Source organism: Carettochelys insculpta, chromosome 3 (genome assembly GCF_033958435.1).
Source record: "Carettochelys insculpta isolate YL-2023 chromosome 3, ASM3395843v1, whole genome shotgun sequence".
Taxonomy (NCBI): domain Eukaryota; kingdom Metazoa; phylum Chordata; order Testudines; family Carettochelyidae; genus Carettochelys; species Carettochelys insculpta.
In genome coordinates, this window is record NC_134139.1 from 160,117,861 (window position 1) to 160,140,051 (window position 22,191).

Here is a 22,191-nt window from a genome sequence, read left to right on the forward strand (position 1 = left end):
GAATTTCCCACCCAGCTATCTAAGATCTAGTTCCCTTTAATATACCGATATGAGATGGGAATGTGGTCACAACACCTTGAGACTTTGTTGTGACCCCTATTGGTCTTGTTTTGAAAAACAAAAGATTTCTCCCTTTTTCCAGATCTATTTAATTGCTTTGTCCTGCCACTGTCCAGAATCTTCATTTATTTCTGTTTAATTACAAATGACATTAGAAGTATCTCAAAGTAAAATAGGACACTGAAAGAAAAAATTCTGGAAGTTTGTCTTCAAGTTCTTCTTGCTTTATAAAATCCATCTTAAAGATACATTTTTTTCTGACTAACTGTCGGCTGAGAATTTATACCTAATACATGAAGGGAAATGTAGAATCCAGTTCTATAAATATTTATATCAATGTAATTGGAAGGAATATAGTAGGGTACATTTAATCGTATTTAATATACAATGGTTCTCTTTTATACTAGATCAGAATATCTTATTAGACATCGCTAGGACACAGTATCTTTCTTTAAAAACTATTAAACAGAACCTAGTATATTTTGTCTGTCTGTTGAGCTATGTCTAGATTATAGCAATTTTTCAACAGAAGTTTTTGTTGGAAAATATCTTCCAACAGAACTTCTGTTGACAGATCACGCCAAACTGCCAAGAGAATCGCAAGAGCAATCCACTCTGTTGACAGAGAGCAGACAGACTGCCTGGCTAGTGTCTTGACAAAACTGCCAATTGGAAGCACAGCTGACAGGGCTGTCCAGTGTCCTAGAAGCTCTGTCTGTCAACAGAGGGCCCTTTGGAATGTCCAGACCAGCTTTCTATTGACAGATTTCTGTCGACAGAGGCATTATAGCTCGTGGGGAGCAGGATAATAATGTCAACAAAAGTGCTATATTCTGTCAATTTACAGCTGACAGAACACCTTGGGAATTTGGACACTCCTCAGGTTTTGTCGACAAAGTGCCAGTTTTGTTGGCAAAATCCTCTAGTGTAGGCACAGCCTTGGTCTATTACATGTATATCAAATTTTAAGTTTTTCTTTCAGGTTTTATCTCCTTAGTCCATTGCCTTCGGGACCTTACCAGTCTTGAAACAGGAAATTAGCTGGACTACTAGGCGTACAGCATTGACTCAGCCAGGAAGGAGAGAGTGCTCGGGGGAAGAGGCAGGGTGTTTGTGGAGCCCCTCAATAATGGGCAAGGAGGGCATCCCCATGGAAGCGCACTGAGCTCACAGCTGCCAGGCTGTGGTCACAGCTCCCACCGTTGGCTGTGCTCCTGGTCCCCAACCACAAGGCTCTACTGCCATCCTGCCTCTTTTTCCAGGTGTTCCTCCCCATCCCCATTCTTCAATCTCCCTTCCTGAGTTTGGACACTAGCAAATGAGGTATTTGCAGCACTTTGGAAGCTGTGGGAGGGCAGGGATGACATTTCAGAGTGCACCCTGGTTTTCCTTCTGAGTGTTCCTGAACCTTCATGGGCATCTCAGACCATCGGTGTTGCAGAACAAAGGAAGTCGAGACTATAGAGGTCCAACTTGTACTTGGTTTTTATTTATATGCAATACTTGTGCAAACACTGATGATATAGTTGTTTTTTTTGTCTACTAAAATTTCAGTCATAAATTAACGATTTGTAAAATGTTTCTGTGTATTAAAGATCTGTGTTATCTGTATTAATTCCAGAGCAGTTTAATGGAAGTTAACTCTATACAACATGAGCTGATACTTTATCATAGGGTTTTCTGGGCTTTTAATTGAGTTTTGGAGCTCAGTTTGACATGTGCCAAATTTAAGTTTTCACCACAGATACATGGAATGATTACTAAGAACCTGCTTTCGGGTGGGCTGGGGTCTGCAGCTCTTTGATGTCCTGAATTTACTTTACCCATAGCTAGGGGTTTTCTTTGCCTACTCCAGGGTTTACATGATAAAAGAATTTGGCCTGTTGCGGGACACATGGCTGTTGAGTTTATTAAAGGGAGAGACTCACAGATACAGAAGGTGAACTGCTCTGTACAAATACTCTCTGTGATTCCCAAGGAAAGGGTCTGGGAGGCACCAACATGTTGGAATGAGGGAGAGGGAGGAGACTGTTAAGAGGAACGTTTCTGTAGGGCCAGAATTAAGAACTCTACAACCAAGCTGTGAGCTAGGTAGGAGAGGAGATGTAAGACGCTAATGAATCAGACGCTCTAGACAGGAAGGATAAAGAGATTCACTGGTAGTAAAGAGAAAGGTAAGAGCCTGAAGCTGTATTGGGCAAGGCCTGGTACAGTCTGCATGTTCTAAGTGGGCATGTCATTAACCCCCAGCCACGACATCTTTGGTTATTTGTTAATGTCAGCAGAAAGACCATAGATTGAAACGCTCTTGTTGGAGACAATTTGTGTTCCAGAACCGGAGTATTTTCCCTTTGGGACACCAGTTCAGCATAACACGGTACTGACATTAATGCAGTTCCAGAACCGGATTATTTTCTCTTTGGGACGTCAGTTCAGCATAACATAGTACTGATATTAATGGAGTTAGCCTGATTTGCATCAGCTAAGGATCTCACTTATGTTCAAATTTAAAATAATCTGAAAGAATCAATTGCAGAGCAATACCTCCCTAGGTTTTTACTGAACCACAAAGGTTTCAACACACATGAAGAAAGGGTATAGTATACACTATCATAATTTACAAGTTGAATAGTAACAGAGAGATAGCCAGGTTAGTCTCTATTCTATCAAAACAAACCCAAGAAGTGGGTCTGTCCCAAGAAGTGAGTCTATCCCACAAAAACTCTTCACCTAATAATTTACAAGTTCTTCTTTTATATTATGTATGTAACACTGACAATTGTGTCTGTACATGACAGGAGATTTTTCCCTGGTGCACTTTGGTCATCTTCTGATACTTCCACTCCAAAATTTCACTTTCAGTCATTGGTGATAGTTCAAAGAGGATGATGGGTAATTTATGCAGAGAGAGTAAAATCAATTTAAATCTTATGGCTGCAGGTCACAGTTCCTGCTCAGAGGCTAGAATAACATCCTTGACTGCTATGAATTTTTCTGTTCCTGAATCATCGTTCTTAGTGTGATTATGTGAGTTATATCTGGGTTATTTTTTCCCTTTCTTTTTCTCCTTATAATTGTGCATATTCTCCAAAGTGTACTTTACCAGGGAATGGAAGAGATTAGTTTTGTTTTATTGCAATGTGTAGTAAAACATTTGAGGTAAGTTAAAAGCCTAGCAAAGTACTGGTACATCCCAGGGCAAATAAATGTATAAAATAGTTTCTAAATATATAGCACTTCTCTGTTGAGGTTGAAAGGAGTTACATATAAAAGATGCTCATGTTCTTTTTAATTAACATTCCCTAAATCTTCACAGAGGACACTGCTGCACCATTAACTATTCCCTGTCCAAAACACTTCATTAATTCAGAGTTAAGGTTGACAGTCACCTTTCCAGAACATTAGATTAATTTATAGTTAAACTTCTGAAAACCAGGAAGTAAAGTGGGTGATGGGGAGTCCCAGACTCTGTACTCTGCTTGGTTGCTAAAGGGGAAGGATGGGTTTTTGCAGTAAAGAAGGGTTTGAAGTAGAGATTTGAAGTGTCCCATTCCTCTCAAAGGTATGGTTTCCAATTACTCAAATACTCCGTAAAGATGAATACAGCCTGACACTATAGCTGTGAGGGGCGTGAAGCGGTCCATTCTTCTCAGTGGGTAAAGCAACATTTTGTAAGGGTTACCTCAGTCCACTATGGAATAATAACTTTCAAGACAATCTCACTAATTATATGAGTTTTTAGACCAAACTGTTTGGGGGCTATACCTGGCAATTGGACTCCTAATTATCATTAAGAAATACCCACAAGTGCCTGTTGTGGTATACCCATATTCAGAAGGATCTCACTGTGCACATGAATTTTAAAACATTTTGAAGACTAAAAGTATGAACTCCTTAAATAACCCCCAGTGCAACACAAACTCTACCCTAGCCTCTCTATTGTCACACCATTTCAAGACACTCTCCCTGTGCCTGGTGGAAGTCCAGGGTGTGACAAACCCATTCACCAAATGGCTCCAACTCACTCCACTAAGTCAACTGCTAGGCCTAATGTGGCTCAGCACCATTATGCTGGGATGGCAGTCGCAGTTCTCCCTGGCTTTCATTCAAGAGGGTAAAAAGGTTGACAAATTATGTCTTTTACATTGGAGAATATTTTTAAAATGTTTATAAGATTTTTGAGGGCAATACCATTTGAAGTGTTATGACCCTTTCGAAAAGGGTCACATGACCAATTTGTCTAACATAGATCTTAGTTTTCAGTATAACATCTTGGTAGATCTTCAGTTCTTACAGCCATATTTTAGCCCTGAGATTGTTTGAAATGAAAAATTCTGTTTGGTTTTTCTGGCACTAGGGATCTTTGATTTTCATGTCTTATTGAATTAAATGAATATAGTGAATGCCTATCCTATCCTTTGCCAGTTCCTTCTTGAGCTCTCCAGTTGTCAACATAGTATGCACTTTTTAGATTAACCTTATCATCTCATGGTACACACTCCATTCTGGGCCAATTTCTTCAGCCCCTACCCAGTCAAAATTACTTCTAAAGTTAGGAATGTTGCTATAATGAGATTTATAGTGTGCTTCATGCAGCGAAACTAATGTTTTGCTTATTCAGAAGACTCCTACAGGGATTTTCCCCTCCTTTGGAATAACAGTGCAGGTCTAAGGAAGTCCAGAATTCTACATGCAATTACACAACTCAAAAAGGGCAGAAGAATTTACGACTGGAGCTAATCTTAACAATGTAGTCTCTCATTTCCAAAAATATTTTCATGGGTCACTGGATGCACTGTATTAAAACAATTTATGCTGTAGTTGATTTTACTCTAACTAATTTATAGTCACATAATTTTAATTCCAAGGTTTCTGGGGATATTCTCTGAACCTATGCGTGTCCCATGGACCTATTTTGGTAGTATCAGTTGGTTAAAGTTGAGGAGAGGACATATTTTTATTTTTACTCCAAGAGCTTATGTGTGTGTGTGTGTGTGTGTGTGTGTGTGTGTGTGTGTGTGTTTATTCAAATATATACATACATGCATATGTAGAATATAATTAATCCATGATATGAGGACAATAAAATGTATTCTTGGATTTTGTAAATACCACTTGTGGTACAAAAATATAAATAACTAGGAAACCAATGTCAGGTTAAACTGACACACGAGAAACATGTATGACACAACTAAACTCAATAAAGGAGTGTACTTGATTGACCCTACAAAGGAAAAGACTGTGAAATATATCCTGTCACCAATTAAAGACAAGCTTTCCCCATTTGTGTTGCCTAGACAGACTGTCCCCATGTTCTAATCAATCTTGGTTAGTCAAAGCATACAACAAAACTATTGATTTGTATTCATTCTGCTTCAAGTAGTGTCTACATTCTAGCACTAATAAATAGTTCTCATGTATGTTTTTGCATGATTACTGTGCAAAGTAAGAATATTTAACTGTCAGAGGCAGAATATTTTATTGTATTTGCAGTTAACCAGGCATGCAAATAAAAAAAATCCATGTTATGGTATACTGATTCCTTAATGTGATTATTACGTTCTTATACACGTTAGTAATTAGTGTTCACAGAACAAGTCAGTGCTAATTCATCTAAAATGATTGAGGGTTTTACACTATATTTTATTTAAATAAAACCAATTTTAGTTTTAACTAACCACAGGTTAAAATAAAAAACAGAGTAACTAGATTAGGTGTTTCCCTAAGTAAGCTTTTGCTGTAATATCCATCCAATGCAAAGCCTTAAAATCAAAGAAAAGCCAGTTCTGAGACCCTTCTTAGCCATGCTGAAGACCTAAACAGCAAATTTCTACAGTGACACACTTCTATAAGAAATTCCCTTCTGCCTCCTACTTGTAAGGAGAAACTACATTCAAGCTAATCGCTCTCGCTGTTTAACCCAGACTTTAGTGTTATGCCTGCTTAACCTCAGGAACATTAGTGAATATTGAAGTATACCCCAAAGGTTCTGTGTGTCATATTAGCCGCGTCTACACATGCTGGCTCCTTTGAAGTAGCCGCGCCAACTTCAAAATAGTGCCCGCCACGTCTACACGTGGCGAGTGCTATTTCGAAGTTGAAATCGACGTAAGGCGGCAAGACGTCGAAGTCGGTATCCCCATCAGGAGATGGGAATAGCGCCCTACTTCGACGTTGAACATCGAAGTAGAGCACGTGTAGCCGATCCGCGTCCCACAACATCGAAAGAGCGGGGTCCGCCGTGGTGGCCATCAGCTGAGGGGTTGAGAGACGCTCTCTCCAGCCCCTGAGCTCTATGGTCACCACATGCAGCAGCCCCTTAAAGCTCCCCGCCCCCTGCGTTCCTGTGCAGGAAGCTGAGAGCGCGTGCAGGCAGCAGTGTTGCCATGCGGCTAGCCTGCACACGCCTCTGCAGCCCCAAGCCACCCCCCTGCTGCGATGGCCTCCTGCCAGCCTCCCAAGTGCCCCCAGGGCACCCCCCCAAAGGGGAATCAGGGCTCCCAGCCTGGCAGCCAGCCTGGCAAAAGGCAGCGGGGCCCCTCCTGGACGGAGGCCAACATCCGGGACCTGCTGGGGCTCTGGAACGAGGAGGAGGTGCTCCAGGTAATGGGGAGCAAGAGGCGGAACGTGGATGCATTCGCTCGGCTGGCCAAGGGCCTGGCTGCCCGGGGTCACCCTGCCCGCACTCCTGACCATGTCAGGAGTAAGGTGAAGGAGCTGTGGCAGGGTTACACCTGAGCCCGGGATGCGGCCAGCTGATCTGGGACCGCCCCCACCACTTGCCCTTTTTACAGGGAGGTCAGGTCCATCCTGGGCCCCCGGTACACCTCCTCCCCACCGGTCACTCTTGACACCTCGGCCGACGAGCCCCAGCAGGCCCCGGAGGCAGAGTCTGCCATGGAGGCAAGCCCCGCACCCCAGGAGTCCAGCCCTGGGATGCTGGAAGAGGAGGAAGGGGAATCCTCCAGCGAAGGGGGGGCGGGGGCTGCGGATCATCCTGCCGTCCCGGAGCTCCAGCAGGGCATCCGCCCAGAAGGTGTCCCCCGACCGTGGGAGCAGACCGTCAGGTATGTACCCCCCCGGTGCACACCCCTGGGGTTGACGTGCAGGGACAAGAGACATGACCAGGGCCCTCCACATGCCCACATGACCATGGCCCCAAGGACAGCAGTGGCATGTCCCTCAGAAGAGTGCATCAGCCCCTGCCCCCCCAGCAGGACAGTGCTATGCCCCATCCCTGGGGATGGGGGGAGCAGAACCTAGGGTCCCCTGGGGGGGAGGGGGTGGGACACCCATCATCATCAGCAGCATCTCCCAGGGACGGGGATGGGGAACCAGCAGCAGAGGGGTGGAGGGACAAGGGCTACGGCTCGGGGGCCACACTAACGGCTGTCTGCACTCTTCTTCCCCCCGCCCCATGTTCCGCAGCTGCACCTTCGGAGGGCCCGGAGAGCACCAGTGAGGTGTCCATGGTCCCGGAGAGCCCACCGGGTCCATCCCAGCAGGCCAGCCCCTCAGCGGAGCACCAATCAGCCCCAGGACAGGGCTGATGGTGGAGCCACCACCACCCGAGGATGGCCACGGACCCCCAGCTGCTCGCGAGGGCAGTGCTACAAGAGCGGGCGCTGGCCTGGCACCAGGAGGCATGGGGGGCCATTATGCACACATTCGAGCGCATAGTGGAATACCTGGTGCCCCACTCCACACCGCCCGCTGCTCTGCTCGCCCTGCCTGCTGCTCCACCCACTGCTCCACCCTCTGCTCCAACCACCATCCCAACGCCATCCGCCACCCTGGAGCCTTCCGCCGAGGGGGACCTGGGGCCTGCTGACACCCACCGGCCATACCTGCCAGTTCGCCCGGCCCCCAGCCAGCCTCGGCCAGGGCTCAGGCTGAGGCAAAGGTCGCTCCCGCCAACCCCGGGAGCCAGACAGTAGAGGGGTGCGGGGCCCAGAACGTGGCCCCCCCTCCCCCTTTGTACATATCCCCCCATATTATATATTTGTATATAGTTTGTGTTGCACCTGTTCTGTTCTATGGTACCTGCCCCCCCATGTAAATAGTTCCCCCCTTTTGTTCTGCTCTCTCTCTATATATATTTTTGTTGTTTGAATAATAAGACAAATCACCGGTTTTTGGTTTCAAAAACAACAGCTCCATTTTTATTTGCAAGAAAGGCGGGGTGGGGGGTGTGCTCTTGGGTGCTCTGTGGTGTGGGCATGGGGGCAGGGAATGTTGTGGAGGATGGGGGGTGCAGTGGGGAGGCCTGCCAGCGTTCACCCTGTGGCCTGGTTGAAATGGGCCCGCAGGGCCTCCTGGACCCGGATCCCCTCGGGGTCCACCAGGCAACTGGGGGCAGCGGGTAGCTGCATGTCAGCCCTGCCAGCCTCCACATCCCAGCCCTGGAAGAATGCCTCCCCCTTGCTCTCGACCAGGTTGTGGTGTGCGCTGCACACCCCCACAACCTGGGGATGTTGGTGGGGCCTGCATCAAGGCGGGTTAGGAGACACCTCTAGCGCCCTTTGAGGTGGCCAAAAGTGTGCTCAACCACCTGGCGCACATGGTTCAGGCGCGTGTGGAAGCGCTCCTGGCTGGCTGAGAGATGGCCCATGTAAGAGTGCATGAGCCAGGGCTGGAGGGGGTGCGTCGCGTCTGCGATGACTCAGAGGGGCATGGTGGTGTCCCCCACAGGGATCTCCCACTGGGGGATGTAAGTCTCTGCCTCCAGCCGGTGGCACAGGCCCGAATTCCTGAACACCCGGGCGTCGGGGGTGCTGCCAGGCCACCCAACATAAATGTCCAGGAAGTGGCCCCGGCTGTCCACCAAGCCTGGAGGACCACAGAATGGTATCCCTTCCTGTTGAGGAAGCTTCCTCTGCTGTGCTCCGGGGCACGGATGGGGATATGGGTCCCATCCAGAGCCCCAAAGCAATTTGGGAAGCCCAGGCTGGCAAACCCCGCAATGGCGGCAGCCGGGTCCCCAAGCCGCACGAGCCTGTGGAGGAGCAGGGCATTGATGGTGTGGACGACCTGCAGGGGAAGGACATGGGAGAGCACCAGTGAGGGGTGTGCAGGGTGTGTCTGGCCCTCCACCCCAGGGCTGCCTGCCCCCCCAGGGCTGCCCTCCCCCGGGTCCTCTTACCTCCATGAGGACAGCCCCAACGGTGGCCTTGCCCACGCCAAACTGCTGCCCCATGGATCGGTAGCTGTCTGGAGTGGCCAGCTTCCAGACAGTGATGCCGACCCATTTCTCCACCGTAGCTGCGTCTACACGTGCACGCTACTTCGAAGTAGCGGCACCAACTTCGAAATAGCGCCCGTCGCGTCTACACGAGTAGGGCGCTATTTTGAAGTTAACTTCGACGTTAGGCGGCGAGACGTCGAAGTCGCTAACCTCATGAGGAGATAGGAATAGCGCCCTACTTCGACGTTCAACGTCGAAGTAGGGACCGTGTAGACGATCCGCGTCCCGCAACGTCGAAATTGCTGGGTCCTCCATGGCGGCCATCAGCTGGGGGGTTGAGAGATGCTCTCTCTCCAGCCCCTGCGGGGCTCTATGGTCACCGTGGGCAGCAGCCCTTAGCCCAGGGCTTCTGGCTGCTTCTGCGGCAGCTGGGGATCTATGCTGCAGGCACAGGGTCTGCAACCAGTTGTCAGCTCTGTGTATCTTGTGTTGTTTAGTGCAACTGTGTCTGGGAGGGGCCCTTTAAGGGAGCGGCTGGCTGTTGAGTCCGCCCTGTGACCCTGTCTGCAGCTGTGCCTGGCATCCCTATTTCGATGTGTGCTACTTTGACGTGTAGACGTTCCCTCGCTGCGCCTATTTCGATGTTGGGCTGAGCAACGTCGAAGTTGAACATCGACGTTGCTGGCCCTGGAGGACGTGTAGACGTTATTCATCGAAATAGACTATTTCGATGTCGCAACATCGAAATAAGCTATTTCGATGTTGGCTGCACGTGTAGACGTAGCCCGTGAGGGCACGCCGCATGGCAGTGTCCTGGTGCCTCAGTGCGGGGGTGAGCTACTGGCAGAGCTCCAGGAATGTCTGCCGGCTCATCCGAACGTTCTGGAGCCAGCAGTCATTGTCCCACTTGCCAAGCACCAGCTGCTCCCACCAGTCGGTGCTCGTGGGGTAGCTTCACAGCCAGTGGCGTGTGCGGCGGGGTGGAGGGGGGTTGGAAGGCAGCAAGGTCTGGGGTTGCTTCCTCCTCCCCTGGGGGCAGCTCCTCTTCTGTGAATAAAAGTTGGTCAGCTGCCTCCTGCACAGCATTGAGCAGGGCAAGCACTGCTCCTGCAGGGGCAGGTGTGTGGACCTCTGGATGCTGCTGCTGCTGCTGCTGCTGCTGCTGCTGGGTGTCCATACTGTTTCGACGGGTGTGCGTGCCTGTGGGTCTGCAGACTGCGTGCTGTGCAGGCTGAGTGTGTCTGGGAGGGGCCTTTTAAGGGAGTGGCTAGCTGTTGCCCTGGAAGTGCTAGTCCACCCTGTGACCCTGGCTGTAGCTGTTCCTGGCACCCTTATTTCGATGTGCGCCGGTTTGGCATGTAGACGCTCCCCTGCAGCGCCTACTTCGATGTGGTGCTGCCCAACGTCGATGTTGAATGTCGATGGCACCAGCCCTGGAGGACATGTAGATGCTATTCATCGAAATAGCTTATTTCGATGTCATTACATCGAAATAAGCTATTTCAATGTAGCATACACGTGTAGACATAGCTATTATGTGTTTGTGAAGGAAGTAGGAGACCATACTTAAAGCTGTACTGAGAGGAAGACTAAGATGTTACATGTCCTTTAAAGGTTTCAGAACTAAAATCCCACTCTTTCATAGCCATCCTAATCCACCTACAATACTAAGTGTCATTTAAGAGTCAGCAGACAGTATTCAACCCATATAAGCAGTGAGTCAGAACAATTATTTCTGTTCTGTGTTAACAAGAGCTCATCAAAAGCAAACAAATGAGGGTTCTCATTGTTCATCCATATCTATCTATCTATCTGGCTACCTGTCTATCTATATATACACACATACCTCCTTCTTTGGAAACTGTTAGCTTTCATCTCAGACAACATGGCTGATCTCCAGAGGTACACATCATTTTAAACAAGAAACAAATAATAAAAAATTTCAGAATCAATTACTCTGAACTTTTTCTTTTGAAATCCACTAGGCATATTCTTCTGTGCTTCTTTTTATGGTGTTTCTAAATATTTCACGTTTAGATTTACTGCTAAAATAATATCTGTCTGCCCCTTGAAGATGCAAGGTTTCATCTTTAGAAGAATAATATCTCCACCACTCTGGAATCTGTAGGCTTCCTAGATGCAGAAAAAAATACTGCTAATATGTAAGGAATTTAAAGCATGTAGGCATGGGAGTGAATTCATAATTAATTTAGGGGACAAGCTCTTCATATATGAAATATTTATACTAAACAAAGTAGGGATCATTTATTGCAATATGTGTTTTAATGGGTTTTACCTCTTAAAGAGACAGAATGTTAAATGATCACACCTGGATCAATGCTTATATTTGTTGGACTGCCTTTAACCAATAAGATGCCAGAGTAGCGATAATACTGTCAGTTTCATAGAAGTGATTTCTCAAGTTGAAGGTAATAATGAGATCTATCAAAGGAGAGAAAGGATCTAGCCATGCAATCTGTGACAGGACAGAAATGGCAAGATTTCAGGTGTGCCAGTTTGCCAAGTATACCTGCCAGCATTAATGTTCTGTTTGTTTGAATGGGTTTCTCAGTCATGCCTCTGTTTCCTTTGTGTCCCCTCTTTCTCCCGTCTTTTCCCAGTGCAATTAGATTTTAAGCCTAGCTTCCTCTCATTTCAGGGGAGAAACTACATGTTTCAGCAACTCTGGAATTGGAGCTCTGGGTGGCAAAGCCTCTATTTCCCAATCATGGCAACATGGTAGGCCCCCAACTGCCCTTGGCACTGGTGGCAGAAGCTAATTAATAGACTAAAAAAAACCAACCACTATGAAAGTGTTATTTATTTGTTAATTCACTCTCCCTAGGGTATGGAACATTCCAAATCAAGGAGAAAAACCACTGAGACCTGTTTATATACTTTTATATGGTTTTGCAAATTCCAATCTGTCTACTTACCCAACTATCTAAGCTGTGAGAAGTAAACAGTTCTGCTGTATTCTCTTCTTCCTGTCATATGTCCTGTCAACATCTTTGATGTGGACAGCTGCTGAAACTCAATCTCCTTTCTTTCTTGAGCCAACATCTGTAAGGTTTTATTATCTAGTTTGATCCTACTTTCAGGTATGGGAAGAATTAAACTAGCCCCTTAGCTGGAGCCAGGCAGGAGTGATTTCCCAATTAATAGCTTCCCCCACCACAGTTATTCAAGGACCCTTTCTGTCTCGAGGACTGTACCCTACCTCTGTCACTGTTTCATCTCCTGTTTGCTTCTCCTTTAACAGCCTTCTTTGATTTAACTCCTTGTAGACAGGTAAGATTATCGAAAATAAGCTAGGTGAGAGTCACCTGATATAAAAATATTAAACTCCCACTTTCTCAACAGCATTTTAGACACATGATATTATGGGTAAAATCTTGGCTGTCATTGACTTCAGCAGGGATAGTGTTCATCAGTATGTGCTAAGGTGAAGCGTTTAAATACATAAAGTATCATGATATTCTGATTTATCATTTAGGTGAATTATTTTTTATTTACTACAAGAAGAACCAGAGTGTGGAACAGTCCAACTGACTCAAAGTTCCACTAGCTCTATGGGAGGAAATGTTAAAATTTCTCTCTCCATTTTACATACAAGTAGTCTCAGGAATGTGATTTCCACATTCGAGATCAGGACTATGATTAATAATCATTACGTTAAAAAATTGCCACTTAAATTACATTTATCGCTAAACATAAAATACATTTTGACTGAGAACATGATAGGTGCGAGTCCTTTTAGGATTAACTTAATTACTGAACTAGATCACAACACTATCAAGGGATGCATTTTTAATTACACTGATGTCTAGATAGTGGTTCTTTTAAACAGTCTGGCTATGGTTACACTGGCAAGTTTAGCTGGCAAAACCTGGTTTTGTCAACAAACTTGTGGAATGTGCGCACACACAAAATGCATTTTGTCGACAGTATTTGGACAAAACACAGCACTTCGGCTGGCAGCATTCTGCCTCAAAGCTTTGAGGCATAACACTGCTCTTGACAGATTCTCTTGACAAAAAAGCTGTGTGGCCATTCTGGGGAGTCATTCTCTTGACAGACAGGGCATCCACAACAGTGGGTGCCTGTTTTGTCAAGTGAGCAGCCAGGGCTTTGGCAACAGAGCTCAGCACTCACCTGATTGGCTTTTGTGTGTGGCTGCACTCTGTCGTGGAAACTCTCCTGACAGTGACTTCTGTTGACAGAGTGCTGTAGTGTAATTGTAGCCTCTAATTATTAAACATCCTAGCAAGCAAAGGTGTGCTAACTGTAGCCTTTTTGTGGCTAAAAGAAAAGAAAGTGTAAAGGAGAAGTAGATAAAGGGGAGTTCTTATGAGAACAGCAAAACAGAAGTATGTTAAATTTTTTGGAGTAAAGTAGAAAAAGGAAGAAAAATACTGATGTGTAGTTTTCCTGTTACATTATTGTTTTCAGACTTTCACATCCAATGGTCTTTTTCTGATCCACCTTAACCCAATGAAACTTTGAATTTCAAGCAATGAAATTGCATGAAGCAAATCACTTGCCCATCTCTCTTTACCGTGATTTTCTGCCATTACGAGTTATTTTTGGATGATAGTAAGAGTCAAAGGCATCAGCTGAGGTTGATGGAAGATTGTAAATTTGATGATAACCCACTAAGAACTTAATTTTTTTCTTTCTCTACCGTATCCACTCTTCATGTGAAAGCTGTGAATAGATCCTATTTTAGATATGGCGGGACTAAAGAGTGTGACATTTGAGTTGAAAGGGAAATGCCATTTGACCTTTACTCATATGATTAGCCCCACTGAAGTCAATATAACCACTCTCATAAGGAATAACTCATCACCAGCATGTATGTATCCTGTCCATCCTTCCCACCAGGACTTTCATTCAGATGAGGACTCCACCAGCATGAACAACGGGTTCACAGGTGAACATAATGCTTCAACTACATGTAGCTAAAAAGCAAGGCTGCAATCCTACAATGACTTAGGCACAATTTAACTTGGTTAGCATAAAGAGCAGTGCTCTTTTTGTGCCAGTATTTGCCAGTACTCTACAGCCCCAGCCATGGGATTGGTGGGGGAAGGGGGCTGGGGAGCTTACTGAGTACCAGCTCCTCTCTTTTTATTTTTTCTTTTTACAAAAAAGGCACTGATAAATAGCATTAATGTGTCTTTGCTTCCAGTTGAACCACTCATGTGAACAAACTGCAACTTGATCCTGCAAAGGCCAAAAATTATGCAAAGAGGGAAGACCACTTGGAAATGCTAAAATATGTAGGTCACCTTCCTCAGGCAGAATGAGAAACTCTAATAAAATCTTTTGATAATAAATGGATTCCAAAGAGAACATTCAATACATGGAGCCAAACTTTACTACACACCTTTGTAGGAGCTCATTGTTTACATCTTTGTTTAAAATGGGATCAAGTCTCAAGCTGACACTGCATTTTGGTTCTTACCCATGCTCTCTGCCCTCTGCTTCTTTCAAAGACAGAGGTGGGGGGAAATATTTTTTTTCTGCCCAAAGGTTTCTTTCATTGTAATATGACTAGTTTGGATGTACGTCTCTCTCTCATGAACTTCCCATCAACACTTTTAGCCCTATGAGGCCTCTGTTTGAATAGGGAGGTTTTTATTATTTTGTTTGGCATTCCAAACACCAAAAAAGGGAGAGAGAATATGTCATAAGGCTAGTACAGTTTTGATTAGTAACATTTTATAAAATTCAATAGGTATTGCAAATTGCCTATGTGTTTGAAAAATTGTATTCTTTAAAAAGATACCCTTCCACACAGCAGATGTGATCTTCTACATTAAATGCAACTACATGCACTTTTAAACTCTTTATACTAACTGTTCAAAAAAAGAAGAGGTGAATAATGGAAACACAGGTATGTTGCATCAGTGGACATCCTTCAAACATACAAATAAGTGTGAAGCCATAGTGCAAGGCACTACTAATTTGACAAATATGCTCCACAGGTGGATTTCAATTTACAAATGGGTCAAGGTGTTGTGACCTTTTGCATCTTACAATTAAATATTATAGGACAAACAAGTTTAAAATGTGGAAATTATTTCAGATAAAAACATATTTGGAGATGATTCAATACATGCAAATTGGTTCTATATTTGAAAACTCACAAATGTTGACCTCAATGGGACTAGATCTATAGTAGTCAACGGGATGCCACTACTCTGTTTCCTCTCTTGTTCAGATGTTGCATTTCTTGATAATTTGTGCACATGCCATCAATCAGTCTTTGATTTGGCCTTATTGGTTTGGTTTTGTTTGGCCTTATTAAAGCCAGCTTAATGAAGGTCTATACAAGAAATGTGGTAAGGATTTGCCAGTTTTCGTTTGTTTGTTCTAACTTTCTGTTATATTTTTGTCATGCCAGTTTATCATAGAATCATAGAATGTTAGGAGTGGAAGGGACCTTGAGAGGTCATCGAGCCCAGCACCCTGTCCTCATGGCAGGACCAAGGACTGTCGAGACCATCCCTGATAGACACTTATCTAACCTGTTCTTAAATATCTCCAGAGATGGAGATTCCACAACCTCCCTAGGCAATTTATTCCAGTGTCTGACCACCCTGACAGTTAGGATCTTTTTCCTAGGCTACGTCTACACGTGCACCCAACTTCGAAATAGCTTATTTCGATGTTGCGACATCGAAATAGGCTATTTCGATGAATAACGTCTACACGTCCTCCAGGGCTGGCAACGTCGATGTTCAACTTCGACGTTGCTCAGCCCAACATCGAAATAGGCACAGCGAGGGAACGTCTACACGCCAAAGTAGCACACATCGAAATAAGGGAGCCAGGCACAGCTGCAGACAGGGTCACGGGGCGGACTCAACAGCAAGTCGCTCCCTTAAAGGGCCCCTCCCAGACACACTTTCATTAAACAGTGCAAGATACACAGAGCCAACAACTAGTTGCAGACCCTGTATATGCAGCACGGACCCCCAGCTGCAGCAGCAGCAGCCAGAAGCCCTGGGCTAAGGGCTGCTGCCCACGGTGACCACAGAGCCCCGCAAGGGCTGGAGAGAGAGTATCTCTCAACCCCCCAGCTGATGGCCGCCATGGAGGACCCCGCTATTTTGATGTTGCGGGACGCGGATCGTCTACACGTCCCTACTTCGATGTTGAACGTCGAAGTAGGGCGCTATTCCCATCCGCTCATGGGGTTAGCGACTTCGACGTCTCGCCGCCTAACGTCGATTTCAACTTCGAAATAGCGCCCAACACGTGTAGACGTGACGGGCGCTATTTCGAAGTTACTGCCGCTACTTCGAAGTAGCGTGCACGTGTAGACGCAGCCCTAATGTCCAACCTAAACTTCCTTTGCTGCAGTTTAAGCCCATTGCTTCTTGTTCTATCCTCAGAGGCCAAGAAGAACGAGTTTTCTCCCTCCGCCTTATGACACCCTTTTAGATACTTAAAAACCACTATCATGTCCCCCCCAATCTTCTTTTTTCCAAGGTAAACAAGCCCAATTCTTTCAGCCTTTCTTCATAGGTCATGTACTCTAGACCTTTGATCATCCTTGTTGTTCTCTTCTGGACTCTTTCCAATTTCTCCACATCTTTCTTGAAATGTGGTGCCCAGAACTGGACACAATACTCCAACTAAGGCCTAACAAGTGCAGAGTGAGCAGAAGAATGACTTCTTGTGTCTTCTTCACAACACACCTGTTAACTCATCAGAATTTCCAGATCTGAAGAAGTGGGTCTGTCCCACAAAAGTTCATCACCTAATAAGGTATTTTGATAGTCTTTAAAGTGCTACATGATTGCTTTTTTTTTTGTTTGTTTTACCAAGGGGGAAGAAATGCAAGCCAAAAGAGAGAAAGAAGGGGTTGCCAAGTTCTGATGAAATTCATGCTCTGTACTTGTAGAACTAGCTGAAGCAATCTCTGAACCATTATCATTTTTCTTTGAGAATTCATGGAGGGTAGATGAGGTCCTAGAGGACTGGAGAAAGGCAAACATACTATCTGTTTTAAAGAAATGAGAACAAAAAGGATCTGGGGAATTATCAATCAGTCGCCCTAATTTTGATACCTAGATGATACTTGAATAAATTATTAAACAATCAGTTCGTAAATACCTAGAGAAAAACAAGGTTATAAGTAAGAATCAACATGCATTTGACAAAAACAAATCATGCTACATCAATTTAATTGTTTGACAGGGTAACTGGTGTAGAAGATAGAGGGCAGACAGTAGATGTGGTATATCTTGATTTTAATAAGACTTTTAAAAACAGGTGTGTTGTGAAGAAGACACAATAAGACTTTTGACATAGTCTCACATTACATTCTTGAGAGCAAATGAGGGAAATGTGATCTATATGACATTATTATGTTGTAGGTACAAAACTAGTTGAAAGACCATGCTCAAAATATAGTAACAGTTTGTTGTCAAACTGGGAGAACTTATTTAGGGTTTCTCCTGCCGGTCTATATGTTCATTAATGACTTGGTTAATGTAGTGGAGTGTATGCTTATGAAATTTGCAGATGACACAAAGCTGATAGGCATTGCTAGCACTTTGGAGGATTAGATTAGAATTAACTGTTGGACAACTAGTCTGAAATCAACAAATAAAATTCAATTATGGGCAAAACATTAAAGAAGGAAAGAATCAACGGCGTAACTACAAAGTGGGGAGCTCCTGGCTAGTCAGATGTACTGCTGTAAATGATCATAAGGTTTTTGTGGAATCAGTCTGAACATGAACGTGAGGCATCTGCAAACAGGGGAGATATGAATTTGGGGTTTATTAACAGGAGTGTCACATATATAAGGCATGGGGGTGATTATTCTTTTCTGCTGGGCATTGGTGAGTTATAAACTGGAGTGCTGCGTGGACACCACAATTTAGGAAATAGGTGGACAAATTGGAGAGAGTATCCACAGAAGAGAAACAAAAATGATAAAAGATTTAGGCTGTGCCTCCACTAGCAAGTTCTTTCAAAAAAGCCAGGCCTTTTTTGAAAGAATCCATGGAGTGTGTACACACAAAAGCCATGTCTACACTACAGAGCTTTGTCAAAAAGATGGGAAGAGTTCACACTACAAATGTGTTCTGTCGAGAAACTGTCAACAGAATGCAGCAGTTTTCCTGGCAGAGTTCTGTCACTCCCATTTGAGGCATAACACTTCTGTCAACAGATTCTGTCAACAAAAAAGGAGTGTAGGTGCTTGGTAGGGAGAGCTTCTGTCAACAGAGGAGTCCCCCATGACGCCATGCCCCTGGAGCCAGGAGACACTCTGTCCACCAGAAGCAGAGCTCTATGCTCTGCCACTCCAGTGAGCCTTAAAGGTACAAGAGCACTGGAAACCCTGTACCAGGAAGTCAGCATGCCAGCAGCCCAGCCAGCACATGAGCCTGCAGCCTGCTGACAGCTACCCCCTGTGGCCAGCACAGACAAATAGCAGAGAGGAGCCCCAGGATACACCTGGCCAGGAGGAGGCATAGAAAGTACTGGACATACCCCAAATACATGGGTAACACAACTTCCCTGGCCAGCAAGGTGATACTCATCATCAGCCTGGAGTCAGGCTCCTCCTCCAGCCAGGGTACCTCCAGGGCCTCACCAGAACTTTCTGAGGTACTGGCTATTGAGTACCCAGTGGGGCACATATCCTGGGGCATGGCAGGATGGGTGAGGGTGGGACATGTTGTAATCCCCACCAGGCCACCCTGCGAACCCAGCTCCTGCACATGTATGCAAGGCCTTGTATTCCGCCTGGTCCAACCATGCAACTGCAGGTCAGGGGCACCAGCCTGCTGCCAGCCCCACCACTCATCCAGGGCCAGCCAGCCTGGGAGCAGCCAGAGCTGGGAGTGCCCACGGGGCCACTGGCATGCAGCACAGTACCACAGTGGCACAGGTGGCCCTGTGGATGGAAAGCCTGTCACCGGGCTGAGGAGAATCAGAGGGGCCTTGGACGGGTTGCCAAGATAATGGAGTGGTGGCTGTGGGCTGAAAAGGCAAGGTGGGCAAGGGACTGGGAGTAGGAGGCACAGGCATGGGACGAGCTGCTGTCCCACCTAAACACTGCCTGCGGCATCTGCTGGGATCAGCTGGCCCAGCTGCCCATGCCTGCTGCCTCTGCTCCCCAGCCACTGTCCCTGCTCCCCCTCTGCCCCTGCTCCCCCTGCCCTTCACCCACCAGACCTCTCCCTGGCCATCCTGGACTTCACCCAATGGATCCTGTCCTCCACTGCACCCCCTGACCCCAGGCTCACCCCTCTCTTCACCGAGCCCAACCCCCTGGCCCCCAACACCCACAGCAAAGCCTGACCCTAACCCCTCTTCAGCCATACTTCCCTATGCCACTGGCCCCAACCCAGCCTTGAAGGAGACTCGAAACCCAAGGTGGGAGGGGATCCTCAGGGCCTCACAGATCTTCAGCCTGTCTCAGTGGGCCTGAGATGGGGGCTGCACCCAGCTCTTCACAGACACAGCTCGTGGTCGGGCCCCCTGGCAAAAGCAAGGTCTCCCCACCCCCTCTCCAGAAGGTTGTGGAGGACACAGCACCCCCTCCCCCAACTCAGGGTACATTGCCCTCCCCGACATCCAGGAATATCAGTAAACACCAAAAACAGACCTTCTGATGGCTGAAGATGCAGTCCATGTGTATGTGGGCCCAGTTGAGATGGGCATTACAGAGTTCCTGGGTGGGGTCCAGGTGTCCGATATAGGGCCACATGAACCAGGGCATGAGTGGGTAGGTGGCACCCTCCACCATGCAGAAAGGCTAAGCCATGTCCCCAATTACCAGCTCTGAGTGGAAGAGGCTGGAGCTGAGGAACAGCTATGTGTGCGGCTAGCCCACCTGATGGAGATGTCTGTGAAGCATCCACAGTGGTCAACCAGGTCCTGCATCATGATGGAGTGGTACCCCTTCCTGTTGACAAACCATGCCACACTCTGGTCCAGGGCACAGATAGGGATGTGGGTCCTGTCGATGGCCCCCAAAACAGCTGGGGAACTCCAAGGCATTGAATCCAGCCACAGCAGCAGCAACATCATTTAGGTGGACAAGCCTCTGCAGCAGAAGGAAGTTGATGGCCGTCATGACCTGTTGGGGGAGGAATAGTAGTAGGTGAGGGACCTGGGTGGTTGGGCCCTTTGTCCCAGTGTGTTTCCCATCCAGCCCGGCACCTCCTGAATCCTTCAGTCCCCCTCCCAGGAGGCCATCTCCCATGTAGCAGAGCTATGTGTGGGCGGGACAGCATGGTTCTCTAGGGATGGGGCTTTCCTCCTTTTCATTCCCCCCCTCACACCTTCACCTGTGCTCCTTGAGGGTCCTCCTTAGCTGGGATCTCTCCCACTCCTGGGCAAGGCCTGCAACCTGGGAGTGCCTTACCTGCATGAGAATGGTGCTGAAGGTGGATGTCCCCACGCAGAACTGGTTCCCAAACAATCGCTAGCTGTCAGGGGTAGGCAGCTTCCAGAGAGCTATGACAACCCTCTTCTCCAGGGGTATGGTGGGCCAGAGGTGGGTGTGCTCCATGTGGAGGGGGGTGCAAGCCAGGTGCATAACTCCAGAAAGGTGTCCTTCCACATGTGGAAATTCTGGAACCATTGCTGGTCATCCCACTTGCCCATCACCAGATGGTCTCACCAGTCTGAGCTGGTGGTGTATCTCCAGACATTTCTGATGAGCTGTGGGCACAGGAACTGGTGATTCAATGTAGCAGCAAGGAGGGCATCCTCCTCATGGGAGGTGTCAGACTCACCCCTGCATGTGAGGAGGAGAAGGACGGGATGACATGCAGCAGAAGCTGCAGCAGCAATGTGTGTGGCGAGCACAAGCCCAGGGTCTGCTCTGACGACATAGCTCACTGGAAAGGTTGAACTTTTGCACAGGAAGACTGAGAGCCCTGCACTAGCTATGCTGCCTCTCCAAGAGGTATGCAAGCCTTGGCATGGGCAGGAAATGTAGCCCAGGGGGTGCCTTTTAAGGATGAGCAGGGCTGTTGATCCAGGACAGGCTTGGCATCCATGTGACCCTGACTTCTGGGTCACCATGGCCCACTCTGTTGACAGAGGGATCATTGTGTGTGGAAACTCTCTGTTGACAGAGAACATCGACGGGGAGCCTCCGTTAGGTGTGGATGTGTTCTCTCAACAGAGTGTCTGTCAGGACATATGTGGCAACAGTAACTTCTGTTGCTGGATCTCTGTAGTGTAGACACAGCCAAAGTGTGTTTTTGCAATCTGAAATTGAAAGAATGCATCTCTTTTTCTGGTGGTCCTCTTTCTCTCCCAGATGAGGAACAGCACCTTTTTGCAAAAGATTCTTTAGAAAAAAGCATGTGTAGATAGTCCATAGGCCCTTCTTTCAAAAGCACAGTCTTCATCATGCCAGATTTTTGATCCATGGCCCATTCTTTTGAAGGAGCAGGAGCTGTGTGAATGCTCTCTATCAAAAGAGTGGATTAATTTTTCTATCTTCCTTTTTGTGTGTGGACTCAATCTTTCAAAATATGGTTGTTGTTTTTTTTTTGGAAGATCTCTTCCAGAAGAACTTCTTTTGAAGGATTGCTGTAGTGTAGATGCAGCCTTTGGCTGCGTCTACATGTGCACATATTTTCAAAAAGGCAGGTCCTCTTTTGAAAGACCGCTGGGAGCATCTACATGTGCAATGTGCTCTTTCAAAAGAAATCGGAGGAATGCAGCTCAGACTTCGAAAGCCAGACCCCCAGTCTCATATTGGGAAGAATGCCCCCTTTCAAAAATCTCTTTTGAAAGAAGGTACATGTAGATGCTTCATGGCTCGCTCTTTCAAAAGAGGAGTCCTCCATGGTGGTGGCCAGCTGGAGTGCAGAGATGCCCTGTCCCACAGCAGCAAGGCTCTATGGTCTCTGCATCTGGTTGCTCTTAAAGCCGCACAAACCCAGAAACCCCGTGGC